Source organism: Neovison vison, chromosome 9 (genome assembly GCF_020171115.1).
Source record: "Neovison vison isolate M4711 chromosome 9, ASM_NN_V1, whole genome shotgun sequence".
NCBI lineage: Eukaryota > Metazoa > Chordata > Mammalia > Carnivora > Mustelidae > Neogale > Neogale vison.
Genome location: NC_058099.1, coordinates 44,258,413 through 44,272,537, shown reverse-complemented (window position 1 = coordinate 44,272,537; position 14,125 = coordinate 44,258,413). Strand labels below are relative to the sequence as shown.

At 36.8% G+C, this 14,125-nt stretch overlaps 1 long non-coding RNA gene and 1 other non-coding gene across 2 annotated transcripts in view; both read right to left on the bottom strand.

Annotated features, from left to right (window-relative positions):
- LOC122917555 overlaps positions 1–14,125 on the bottom strand; it is a 112,112-nt gene that overhangs the window by 73,231 nt on the left and 24,756 nt on the right. The gene's annotated exons all lie outside the window — the stretch shown is intronic.
- Positions 12,672–12,778, bottom strand: LOC122917901. Its single transcript, XR_006386517.1, has one exon. It is a non-coding gene; the product is annotated as a U6 spliceosomal RNA (small nuclear RNA).

The following is a 14,125-nucleotide window of genomic DNA, read 5'->3' as shown; positions in this document are numbered from 1 at the left end:
CCAAGAATACTCTATCCAACAAGGCTCGCATTCAGAATAGGAGAGCTAAAGAATTTCCCAGGCAAACAATAAGTAAAGGATTCATGACCACTAAACCAGCCCTACAAAAAATATTAAAGGGGACGCTGAGTATAAAGGAAAGACTATAAATGACAATATGAAAAGTTAAAAAAAATAAATTTAAAGCAGTAAAAATAAAAATTTCTGTAAAATCAGTCAAGGGATTAACAAAATAATAGAATGTAAAATATGATACTATATACTTAAAATGAGGGGTGAAGAGTAAAAAATGGTTTCAAACTTAGCCATCAACTTAATACAAATCGCTATATGCAGATGGGATATACAAACCTAATGGTAACCACAAATCAAAAACCAGAAAAAATATGTAAACAATAAAGAGAAAGGAATCCAAGTGTATCACTACAGAAAGCCAACAAACCATAAAAGAGGATAAGAAAGGATCAGAGAAAATATATAGAAATAGCCACAAAACAAGTAACAAAATGGCAGTAAGGACATTTCTATAAACAATTACTTTGAATGTAAATGGACTAAATGTTCCAATCAAAAGACATAGAGTTACAGAAAAGATTAAAAAAAAAAAAATACCCATCTATACACTGCCTCCAAGAGACTAATTTCAGACCTAAAGACATCTGAGATTGGAAGTGAGGGGATAGAGAAACATTATCTTGCAATGGATATCAAAAGAAAGCCAGGATAGCAATATTTACATCAGACAAAAGAGATTTTAAAATAAACACTAACAAGAGACAGAGACACTACATAATCATAAAGGAGACAATAGAACAATAGGCTATAACAATTGTAAATATTTATGTATCCAGCATAGGAACACCCCAATACATATAGCATCTATTAACAAATATAAAGGAAATAGTTGATAGTAATCCAATAATAGAGGGTGCTTTAACACCCCACTTACATCAACAGATCATCCAAGAAGATAATCAAAAAGGAAACAATGGTTTTGAATGACACAGTGGACCAGATGGATTTAATAGATATATTTAGAACACTTAATTCTAAAATAGCAGAATACATATCCTTTTCAACTGCACATGGAATATTTTCCACAACAGATCAATATAAGGCCACAAAATAAGTCTCAGCATTGAAGTCATACCATTATCCTTTCTGACCACAATACTATAAAACCAGAAATCAGCCAAAAGAAAAAAGTCAGAAGGGAGCACAAATCATTGCTGTTAAAGAACATGCTACTAAACAATGAATGGGTCTATCAGAAATCAAGGAAGAAATAAAAAATTACATGGAAAAAAATCAAAGTGAAAACATGATGGTCCAAAATCTTTGGGATACAGCAAAAGTAGTTCTAAGAAAAAGTTTATGGCAATAAAGGCCTACCTTAAGAAGCAAGAAAAATCTCAAATAAACAACCTAAAGTTACACCTAAAGGAGCTAGATAAAGAAGAATTAAACAAAACCCAAAGCCAGCAAAAGAAAAGAAATAATACAGAAGAGAACAGAAATAAATGATATAGAAACCAAACCAAACCAAACAATGTAACAGATCAATGAAACCAGGAGTTAGTTAATTGAAAAGATGAACTAAATTGATAACCCTCTATCAGACTCATTAAGAGGTCCCAAATAAACAAAATTATAAAAGAAAGAGGAGAAATAAAAACCAATACCACAGAAATGCAAACAATTGTGACAGAATATTATTAAAACCTTCATGCCAACAAATTGAACAACTTAAATTCATTCCTAGAAATTTCTACAAATGTATAATCTACAATAAAATTGAGTAAGTAATCCAAAAAATTGCAAAAAACAAAAGTCTGAGACCAAACAGCTTCACGGGGAAATTCTACCAAACATTTAAAGATGACTCAATGCTTATTCTTCTCAAATTATTCCACAAAATAGAAGAGGAAGAAAAACTTCCAAATTCATTTTATGAGGCCATTATCACCCTGACAGCAAAACCTGATAAAGATACAACAAAAAAGAGAACTACAGGCAAATATTCCTCATGAATAAAGTACAAAAATCTTCAACAAAATATTAGCAAACTAAATCCAACAACACATTAAGAAATCATAGACCACAATAAAGTGGGATTTATTCCCTGGACAAGAGTGATTCATTATTTGCAAAACTATCAGAATGACATATCACATCATTAAGACCAAGGATAAAACCATATGATCATTTCAATAGATGCAAGAAAAACAACTGACAGAGTACAACTCCATTTATGATAAAAACCCTCTGCCACGTAGCTCTACAGGGAACATACCTCAGCATAACGAAGGCCGTATACGAAAAACCTAGAGCTAACATCATACTCAGTGGGGAAAAACTGAGAGCTTTCCCTCTAATGTTAGAATAAATGGAAGGATGTTCTTCTCACCACTTGTATTCAACATAGTACTGAAAGTCCTAGCCAAAGCAATTAGACAACACAAAGAAAGAAAAGGCATCCAAATTGGTAAGGAAGAAGTAAAATTGTATTTTCAGATGACATAATACTATATATAGAAAACTAAAAACTCCACCAAAAAACTACTAGAACTGGTAAATGAATTAAGTCAAGTCATAGGATAGAAAACTACTGTACAGAAATCTGTTACGTCATTATATGCTAATAATAAAGCAGCAGAAATTAAAATTAAGAAATCAGTCCCATTTAGAATTACATCAAAAACAATAAAATATCTGGGAATAAACTTCATGGAAGTGGCAAAAGACCTATACTCTGAAAACTATAGAACACTAATTAAATTCAATGATGCAAAGAAATGAAAAGATATTCAACCCATGTTTATAGGTTGGAAGAACAAATAATGTTAAAATATCTATACTACCTAAAGTAATCTATACACTTAATGCAATCCATATCAAAATGCCAACAGTGTTTTTCCTAGAACTAGAACAAACAATCCTGAATTTTGTATGGAGCCACAAAAGCCCTCAAATGGCTAAAGCAAACTTGAAAACAAGCTGGAGGTATCACAATTCCAGATTTAAAGTTATATTACAAAGAAGTAGTAGTTAAAACAGTTTGGTACTGGCATAAAAATAGACACAGAGACCAGTATAATAGAATAGAAACCCCAGAAATAAATCTACAATTATATGGTCAATTAGTCTTGACAAAGCAGGAAAGAATATCCAATGGGAATAAGACAATTTTTTTTAAACAAATTGTATTCAGAAAACTGGACAGCTACATGGAAAAGAATGAAACTAAATCGGTTTCTTTTGCCATACACAAAAATAAACTCAAAGTTGATTAAAGACCTAAATGTGAGACCAGGAACCATAAAAATCACAGGCGCTCATCTCTCCGTCATCAGCCATAGCAACATTTTTCTAGGTAGGTCTTCCAAAGCAAGGGAAATAAAAGCAAACAAAAAAAAAAAAAAAAAAAAACTATTGGGACTACCACAAAATAAAAATATTCTTCTGCACAGCAAAGGAAACAATCAATAAAACTAAAAGGCAACCTATGGAATGGGTGAAGATATTTGCAAATGATATATCTAATAAAAGGTTAGTATCCAAAATACATAAAGAACCGATAAAACTCAAACCCAAAAAACAAATAATCCAATTTAAAAATGGGCAGAAGATAGGAACAGAAATTTCTCCAAAAATGACATACAGATGGCCAACAGACACATGAAAATGTGTTCATCACTCATCATCAGGGAAATACAAATCAAAACCACAATGAAGTATCACCTCACCTCACACCTGTCAGAATGGCTAAAATTAGTATCACTAGAAACAATAAGTGGTGGGAAAGATATGGAGAGAAAAGAACCTTGGTGCATTGTTGGTGGGAATGCAAACTGGTACAGCCACCGTGGAAATTAGTATGGAGGTTCCTCAGAAAGTTCAAAATAGACCTACCCTATAATCCAATCATGGCACTACTGGATATTTACCCAAGAAGTACAAAAACACTATTTCAAAAAGATATATACACTCTTATGTTTACTGCAGTATTATTTATTTATAATAGCCAAACTAAGGAAGCAGCCCAAGTGTGCATCAATAGATGAATGTATAAAGAAGATTTGGAAGGAGGAGTCAAGATGGCGGGGAAGTAGCAGGCTGAGACTACCTCAGCTAGCAGGAGATCAGCTAGAGAGCTTATCTAAAGATTGCAAACACCTGCAAATCCATTGGCAGATCGAAGAGAAGAAGAACAGCAATTCTAGAAACAGAAAAACAACCACTTTCTGAAAGGTAGGACTGGCGGAGAAGTGAATCCAAAGCGACGGGAAGATAGACCCCGGGGGGAGGGGCCGGCTCCCGGCAAGCGGCGGAGCAACAGAGCACAAAATCAGGACTTTTAAAAGTCTGTTCCACTGAGGGACATCGCTCCGGAGGCTAAACCGGGGCGAAGCCCACACAGGGTCAGCGTGGCCTCAGGTCCCGCGGGGTCACAGAAGGATCGGGGGTGTCTGAGTGTCGCAGAGCTTGCGGATATTGGAACGGGAAAGCCGGCTGCAGAGACAGAGCCGACAGTAAGCTCGCAGCTCGGAGTTGCCTTGAACCGGTCGCAAGCTCGGTGAGCTTGGAGCGCGGCCGGAGGTTAGGCAGACGCGAGTTACTAGGAGCTGTTCACTGAGGGCGCACAGGGGAGCGGGGCCCTGGGCTCTCGGCTCCTCTGGGCCGGAGACCAGGAGGCCGACATTTGTATTCCCGTCCTCCGGAACTCTACGGAAAGCGCTCAGGGAACAAAAGCTCCTTAAAGCAAAGCCGAGCAGATCACTCAGCCCGGCCCCTGGTAAGGGCGGTGTAATTCCGCCTGGGGCAAAGACACTTGAGAATCACTACACCAGGCCCCTCCCCCAGAAGATCAACAAGTAATCCAGGCAAGACCAAGTTCACCTACCAAGGAGTGCAGTTTCAATACCAAGGAGAGAGCAGCAGAATTCCAGAGGAGGAGAAAACAAACCACGGAACTCATGGCTTTCTGCCTGTGATTTTTTAGTCTTGCAGTTAATTTAATTTTTTTCTTTTTCATTTTTTTTTCTCTTCTTCTGCTAAAATTTTTATAACTTTTACCCTTTTCTTTTTTAACGTTTTTTAACTAGATTATCTAATATATATATTTTTTTCTTTTTTATACTTTTCTTTATTCATTTTCTTTTTTTTAATTCTTTTTTTTTCTTTTTTTTCTTTCTTTCTTTTTGAACCTCTTTTTATCCCCAAATCAGAAGAGATCCTAATCTCTTCAATCTTTTTTTTTCTTAATTCTTTTTTAAGTTCTTGATTGAATTTTTAATTCAATCTCTTTTTTTTTAATTCTTTTTTTCTTTTTTTTCTTTCTTTCTTTTTGAACCTCTTTTTATCCCCAAATCAAAAGAGATCCCAATCAGAAGAGATTGGGAGATCCCAATCAGAAGAGATTGGGAGATCCCAATCAAAGGAGATCCCAATCAGAGGAGATCCCTCACCCAATCGTGAGGGGGGAGAAATCCCCCTCATGATTTGGGATCTCTTCTGATATGGTTAAAGCATATTTTCCTGGGATTGTTGCCACCCTTTTAGTATTTTACTTGCTCCTTCATATACTCTTAGCTGGACAAAATGACAAGGCGGAAAAATTCACAACAAAAAAAAGAACAAGAGGCAGTACCGAAGGCTAGGGACCTAATCAATACAGACATTGGTAATATGTCAGATCTAGAGTTCAAAATGACAATTCTCAAGGTTATAGCCGGGCTTGAAAAAGGCATGGAAGATATTAGAGAAACCCTCTCCAGAGATATAAAAGCACTTTCTGGAGAAATAAAAGAACTAAAATCTAACCAAGTTGAAATCAAAAAGGCTATTAATGAAGTTCAATCAAAAATGGAGGCTCTCACTGCTAGGATAAATGAGGCAGAAGAAAGAATTAGCGATCTAGAAGACCAAATGACAGAGAATAAAGAAGCTGACCAAAAGAGGGACAAACAGCTACTGGACCACAAGGGGAGAATTCAAGAGATAAGTGACACCATAAGACGAAACAACATTAGAATAATTGGGATTCCAGAAGAAGAAGAAAGAGAGGGGAGCAGAAGGTATACTGGAGAGAATTATTGGGGAGAATTTCCCCAATATGGCAAAGGGAACGAACATCAAAATTCAGGAGGTTCAGAGAACGCCCCTCAAAATCAATAAGAATAGGCCCACACCCCGTCACCTAATAGTAAAATTTACAAGCCTTAGTGACAAAGAGAAAATCCTGAAAGCAGCCCGGGAAAAGAAGTCTGTAACATACAATGGTAAAAGTATTAGATTGGCAGCTGACTTATCCACAGAGACCTGGCAGGCCAGAAAGAGCTGGCATGACATTTTCAGAGCACTAAACGAGAAAAACATGCAGCCAAGAATACTATAGCCAGCTAGGCTATCATTGAAAATAGAAGGAGAGATTAAAAGCTTCCAGGAAAAACAAAAACTGAAAGAATTTGCAAACACCAAACCAGCTCTACAGGAAATACTGAAAGGGGTCCTCTAAGCAAAGAGAGAGCCTACAAGTGGTAGATCAGTAAGGAACAGAGACAATATACAGTAACAGTCACCTTACAGGCAATACAATGGCACTAAAATCATATCTCTCAATAGTTACCCTGAATGTTAATGGGCTAAATGCCCCAATCAAAAGACACAGGGTATCAGAATGGATAAAAAAACAAAACCCATCTATATGTTGCCTCCAAGAAACTCATTTTAAACCCGAAGACACCTCCAGAATTAAAGTGAGGGGGTGGAAAAGAATTTACCATGCTAATGGACATCAGAAAAAAGCAGGAGTGGCAATCCTTATATCAGATCAATTAGATTTTAAGCCAAAGACTATAATAAGAGATGAGGAAGGACACTATATCATACTCAAAGGGTCTGTCCAACAAGAAGATCTAACAATTTTAAATATCTATGCCCCCAACGTGGGCGCAGCCAACTATATAAACCAATTAATAACAAAATCAAAGAAACACATCAACAATAATACAATAATAGTAGGGGACTTTAACACTCGCCTTACTGAAATGGACAGATCATCCAAGCAAAAGATCAACAGGGAAATAAAGGCCTTAAATGATACACTGGATGAGATGGACATCAATGATATATTCAGAACATTTCATCCCAAAGCAACAGAATACACATTCTTCTCTAGTGCACATGGAACATTCTCCAGAATAGATCACATCCTCGGTCCTAAATCAGGACTCAACCAGTATCAAAAGATTGGGATCATTCCCTGCATATTTTCAGACCACAATGCTCTGAAGCTAGAACTCAACCACAAGAGGAAGTTTGGAAAGAACACAAATACATGGAGACTAAACAGCATCCTTCTAAAGAATGAATGGGTCAACCGGAAAATTAAAGAAGAATTGAAAAAAATCATGGAAACAAATGATAATGAAAATACAATGGTTCAAAATCTGTGGGACACAACAAAGGCAGTCCTGAGAGGAAAATATATAGCGGTACAAGCTTTTCTCAAGAAACAAGAAAGGTCTCAGGTACACAACCTAACCCTACACCTAAAGGAGCTGGAGAAAGAACAAGAAAGAAACCCTAAGCCCAGCAGGAGAAGAGAAATCATAAAGATCAGAGCAGAAATCAATGAAATAGAAACCAAAAAAACAATAGAACAAATCAACCAAACTAGGAGCTGGTTCTTTGAAAGAATTAATAAAACTGATAAACCCCTGGCCAGACTTATCAAAAAGAAAAGAGAAAGGACCCAAATAAATAAAATCATGAATGAAAGAGGAGCGATCACAACTAACACCAAAGAAATACAAACTATTATAAGAACATACTATGAGCAACTCTACGCCAACAAATTTCACAATCTGGAAGAAATGGATGCATTCCTAGAAACATATAAACTACCAAAATTGAACCAGGAAGAAATAGAAAGCCTGAATAGACCCATAACCAGTAAGGAGATTGAACAGTCATTAAAAATCTCCAAACAAACAAAAGCCCAGGGCCAGATGGCTTCCCGGGGGAATTCTACCAAAAATTTAAAGAAGAACTAATTCCTATTCTCCTGAAACTGTTCCAAAAAATAGAAATGGAAGGAAAACTCCCAAACTCATTTTATGAGGCCAGCATCACCTTGATCCCAAAACCAGACAAGGAATAGACCAATATCCTTGATGAACACAGATGCAAAAATTCTCACCAAAATACTAGCCAATAGGATTCAACAGTACATCAAAAGGATTATTCACCACGACCAAGTGGGATTTATCCCAGGGCTGCAAGGTTGGTTCAACATCCGAAAATCAGTCAATGTGATACAACACATCAATAAAAGAAAGAACAAGAACCATATGATACTCTCAATAGATGCTGAAAAAGCATTTGACAAAGTACAGCATCCCTTCCTGATCAAAACCCTTCAAAGTGTAGGGATAGAGGGCACATACCTCGATATCATCAATGCCACCTATGAAAAACCCACTGCAAATATAATTCTCAATGGAGAAAAACTGAAAGCTTTTCCACTAAGGTCAGGAACACGGCAGGGACGTCCATTATCACCACTGCTATTCAACATAGTACTAGAAGTCCTAGCCTCAGCAATCAGACAACAAAAGGAAATTAAAGGCATCCAAATCGGCAAAGAAGAAGTCAAATTATCACTCTTCGCAGATGATATAATACTCTATGTGGAAAACCCAAAGACTCCACTCCAAAACTGCTAGAACTTATACAGGAATTCAGTAAAGTGTCAGGATATAAGATCAATGCACAGAAATCAGTTGCATTTCTCTACACCAACAACAAGACAGATGAAAGAGAAATTAAGGAGTCGATCCCATTTACAATTGCACCCCAAACCATAAGATACCTAGCAATAAACCTAACCAAAGAGGCACAGAATCTATACTCAGAAAACTATAAAGTACTCATGAAAGAAATTGAGGAAGACACAAAGAAATGGAAAAATGTTCCATGCTCCTGGATTGGAAGAATAAATATTGTGAAAATGTCTATGCTACCTAAAGCAATCTACACATTTAATGCAATTCCTATCAAAGTACCATCCATCTTTTTCAAAGAAATGGAACAAATAATTTTAAAATTTATATGGAACCAGAAAAGACCTCGAATAGCCAAAGGGATATTGAAAAACAAAGCCAAAGTTGGTGGCATCACAATTCCGGACTTTAAGCTTTATTACAAAGCTGTCATCATCAAGACAGCATGGTACTGACACAAAAACAGACACATAGACCAATGGAACAGAATAGAGAGCCCAGAAATAGACCCTCAACTCTATGGTCAACTAATCATTGACAAAGCAGGAAAGAATGTCCAATGGAAAAAAGACAGCCTCTTCAATAAATGGTGTTGGGAAAATTGGACAGCCACATGCAGAAAAATGAAATTGGACCATTTCCTTACACCACACACAAAAATAGATTCAAAATGGATTAAGGACCTCAATGTGAGAAAGGAATCCATCAAAATCCTTGAGGAGAACACAGGCAGCAACCTCTTTGACTCAGCCGCAGCAGCATCTTCCTAGGAACATCACCAAAGGCAAGGGAAGCAAGGGCAAAAATGAACTTTTGGGATTTCATCAAAATCAAAAGCTTCTGCACAGCAAAGGAAACAGTTAACAAAACCAAAAGACAACTGACAGAATGGGAGAAGATATTTGCCAACGACATATCAGATAAAGGACTAGTGTCCAAAATCTATAAAGAACTTAGCAAACTCAACACCCAAAGAACAAATAATCCAATCAAGAAATTGGCAGAGGACATGAACAGACGTTTCTGCAAAGAAGACATCCAGATGGCCAACAGACACATGAAAAAGTGCTCCATATCACTCGGCATCAGGGAAATACAAATCAAAACCACAATGAGATATCACCTCACACCAGTCAGAATGGCTAAAATCAACAAGTCATGAAATGACAGATGCTGGCGAGGATGCGGAGAAAGGGGAACCCTCCTACACTGTTGGTGGGAATGCAAGCTGGTGCAACCACTCTGGAAAACAGCATGGAGGTTCCTCAAAATGTTGAAAATAGAACTGCCCTATGACCCAACAATTGCACTACTGGGTATTTACCCTAAAGATACAAACGTAGTGATCCAAAGGGGCACGTGCACCCGAATGTTTATAGCAGCAATGTCCACAATAGCCAAACTATGGAAAGAACCTAGATGTCCATCAACAGATGAATGGATCAAGAAGATGTGGTATATATACACAATGGAATACTATGCAGCCATCAAAAGAAATGAAATCTTGCCATTTGCGACAACATGGATGGAACTAGAGCGTATCATGCTTAGCGAAATAAGTCAAGCGGAGAAAGACAAATATCATATGATCTCCCTGATATGAGGGAGTGGTGATGCAACATGGGGGCTTAAGTGGGTAGGAGAAGAATCCATGAAACAAGATGGGATAGGGAGGGAGACAAACCATAAGTGACTCTTAATCTCACGAAACAAACTGTGGGTTGCTGGGGGGAGGGGGGTTGGGAGAAGGGGAGTAGGGTTATGGACATTGGGGAGGGTATGTGCTTTTGGGTAAATTGGAAGGGGAGATGAACCATGAGAGACCATGGACTCTGAAAAACAATCTGAGGGGTTTGAAGTGGCGGGGGGGGGTGGGAGGTTGGGGTACCAGGTGGTGGGTATTATAGAGGGCACAGCTTGCATGGAGCACTGGGTGTGGTGAAAAAATAATGAATACTGTTTTCCTGAAAATAAATAAATTGGAAAAAAAAAACAATGAATACTGTTACACTGAAAAGAAATTATAAAATAAAATGTAAAAAAAAAGAAAAAGAAGATTTGGTACACACATGCACGTGCACACACACACGATGGAATAATATGCAACCATAAAAAAGGATGAAATTTTGCCATTGGCAACGACATGGGTAAAACTAGAGAGCATAATACTGAGCAAAATAAGTCAGAGAAAAACAAATTCCATATTATCTCACTTATGTGTGAAATGTAAGAAACAAAACAAAAAAGCAAAGGAAAAAAGAAAGAGAGACTCGTAACTACAGAGAACAAACAGATGGTGACCAGAGGGGAGGTGGGTGGAGAGATGGGTAAAATCGGTGATGGAGATTAGAGAGTATACTTATGATAAAAAACAATTTTTAAAAAATATCTGAAGGCACTTTCTGGTGAAATTCTAATGGCAAACATTATAGACTATAGAAAAAACTATAAAATGATGCTGAGAATATCCGTTCAGATTGGTGAAGCAAAAAACTGAAGATGTGGGATACTTTATATTCTTTTCTATTTTTAGTTGTCTTTACCTTCTCAGTTCTTTTCCTGAGTTCATCTGTATTCCTTTATATTTTACCATGCTTTCTCTTTTATTTTCTAATTGCCCTCCTTTCTCCCAAACTCTAGATGTTCTTACCCCAACTTATTTTTCATCTTTTCTCTCCTTTCCCAGAATTCTATCCTTCAACTAATTCAACAGTACATTTCACTTCATTATTTTTGTCTTTCCTACCAGCATTGTAGTACTTCTGTCATTTTATATGTTATCCCAGCAAACGTGCATTCATTTGTACTTATAGACTGTGTTGTTCACTGTCCTTAGCATTTGTTAGCAAAGGTCTCTCATTAATAATTCTGACTTCACTTGATACGAACAGGTTGATACGCAGTGTGCAGTGACATTTCAAACATATTTAGAAATGATAGCAATTGCAGAAATAAAAACAGTTCTCCTCTGCTCATTCTATTTATTTTTCCTTAGACGAAAACCTAACTGAAACAAAGATGATGAGTAACTGAAAGTCCTTTTTTTTTCTTTTTTCTTTTTAAGATTTTATTTATATATTTATTTGACAGAGAGAGAGAGATCACAAGTTGGCAGAGAGGCAGGCAGAGAGAGAGAGGGAGAAGCAGGCTCCCCGCAGAACAGAGAGCCCAATGCGGGACTCTATCCCAGGACCCTGAGATCATGACCTGATCTGAAGGCAGAGGCTTAATCCACTGAGCCACCCAGGCGCCCTTGTTTTTCTTTTAGTGAACAGAAATGTTAATACAATTCAAGTAAATTTATTTTAGAAAAGCATTTGGAATATTGTAACTATTTCAGTGTTATAATTTTTCAAACATCTTAATTTTTTTAAAAGATAAAAAACATAAATAATATTAAATACAGCATCCCATAATAACTTAAAATATATCCTATAGTACATCTGACATATTATGATCCATACTGAGATGGTATGTATAAAGACTTGGTGGCTAACTGCCAGGCTGCATGAGACTGATTGTATTATTATGAATGTTGACCATGTCACCTACTATCTATATAACTTTGGATACTTCATTAATATATTTTTCTTAGGTAAAAATATATGGGCAATTGTACTCTTCTCATAGGCTTGTTGGGACAAGTACATGTGTAAAGCATTTACAATTGTGTCAAATACATAGTAATGACTCACTAAAGTTTGCCATTATTGTTGCTAACACTTTGATATGTTCAATGTTCATGGAAGACCAAGCCACAGAATGATTTCAGTCTTATCCATGATATTTCTTCTCTCTCTCTATGGATTAAGCATCAATAAAGGCAAACTGATGAATGATATGGCTAATTAAATGAAAGGTAAGTCAATTTTGCCTAGTCCAGCTTTTTTTTCATTAAATATCATAAATTTACATGTCATCTTCATGTGGGGACCATGCTAATCTAATCTGTATCATTCCAACTTTAGTCTTTGTGCTGCTGAAGTAGGCATTGTGTAGTCCAATTTTTGTTGATGAATGCTGGTACATCAATAGCAACACAGGAGTCAGATATATTCAACAAAAATCTGTTTCTCAGAGTCTGCAGAATCTGAGAACTTTCTTTTCCTCTCAAAGTGGTACTACCTAAAACTTCACGACATCACCTCAACATGGGGTCACGTATACAACTGTCATGCTCTGACTTTGCCAACTCTGGGTTGCCAAAATACAAAGAACACTTTAAGATTGATCCACAATTTAAGTGAATTTTATTATTTTTTTAATAAAAAAATTGTATTTACTTAGAAGCAATTTTAAGTGAATTTTAAAATCTGATTTATTAGCTTATATGTCACTTAATCCTTTAAAAATAAAGTAGGAATTAGGATAAGGATTAGATAAATTTCCCAAGCTATTCCGTGTTGGTGCTAGAGTTTAAATTCTAGATCCTGACTCGTTTTCCGTTATGTTCTACTATTCCAGCTTGATTATGGACTGTTTGACTACAAAATCACCACAGGTAGAAAATTAAGATCACTAAGGCCTCCAGCATTGTATTTTTGAGGATTACATGACTACATTGTGAAGGAATAGATCTTTAGCTTCTTTAAGTAACAATTAATCCTGTCATTCACCAAATAAATAAATAAATAAATAAAGATACATTTTCAAAACTAGTGCTTTGAGGCTGGGCCCTAATAACAACTTTTAATTATTCCACCTGATAGCCAAAATCATCATTAAACTGGACCCAAAGGTGAAAGCACTGTCTGTTAAGTACATTTTAATAAAAGTTTATTTTAAAACATAAGGATTACAAAATGTCCAGTCTACTCAGATGGACAGTTGACACTATTTCTGACCTAGCTCCCTAGTCTCTCTTTTCCCTTCTCCCAAATTCCATCCTCTCCTCTCTCTCTGGAAGCCTGTTTTTGGTTCTTTTTTCCTACTCCCCAACCTCCTTAACACCTTCTACTCTCAAGAATGACACTCTTGGGGTGCCTGGGTGGCTCAGTTGTTAAGCGTTTGCCTTCAGCTCAGGTCATGATCCCAGACTCCTAGGATCGAGCCACACATCAGGCTCCCTGCTCATCAGGAAGACTGCTTCTTCCTCTCCCACTCCCCCTGCTTGTGTTCCCTCTCTTGCTGTGTCTCTGTCAAATAAACCAAATCTTAAAAAAAAAAGAACGACACTCCCGACTTTTCAGATAAAATGTTTTCTCTCCTATTCTTTCCAAACTAAATTCTTCACATCAGCTCTTCAGATATTTATAATTCTTTACTTAGAGATATTATGCTTCCCAGAAGGGTGGGGAGGAGAAGAGAGAATTGAAGGTTGGAAGTAAGTGCATGTGTGC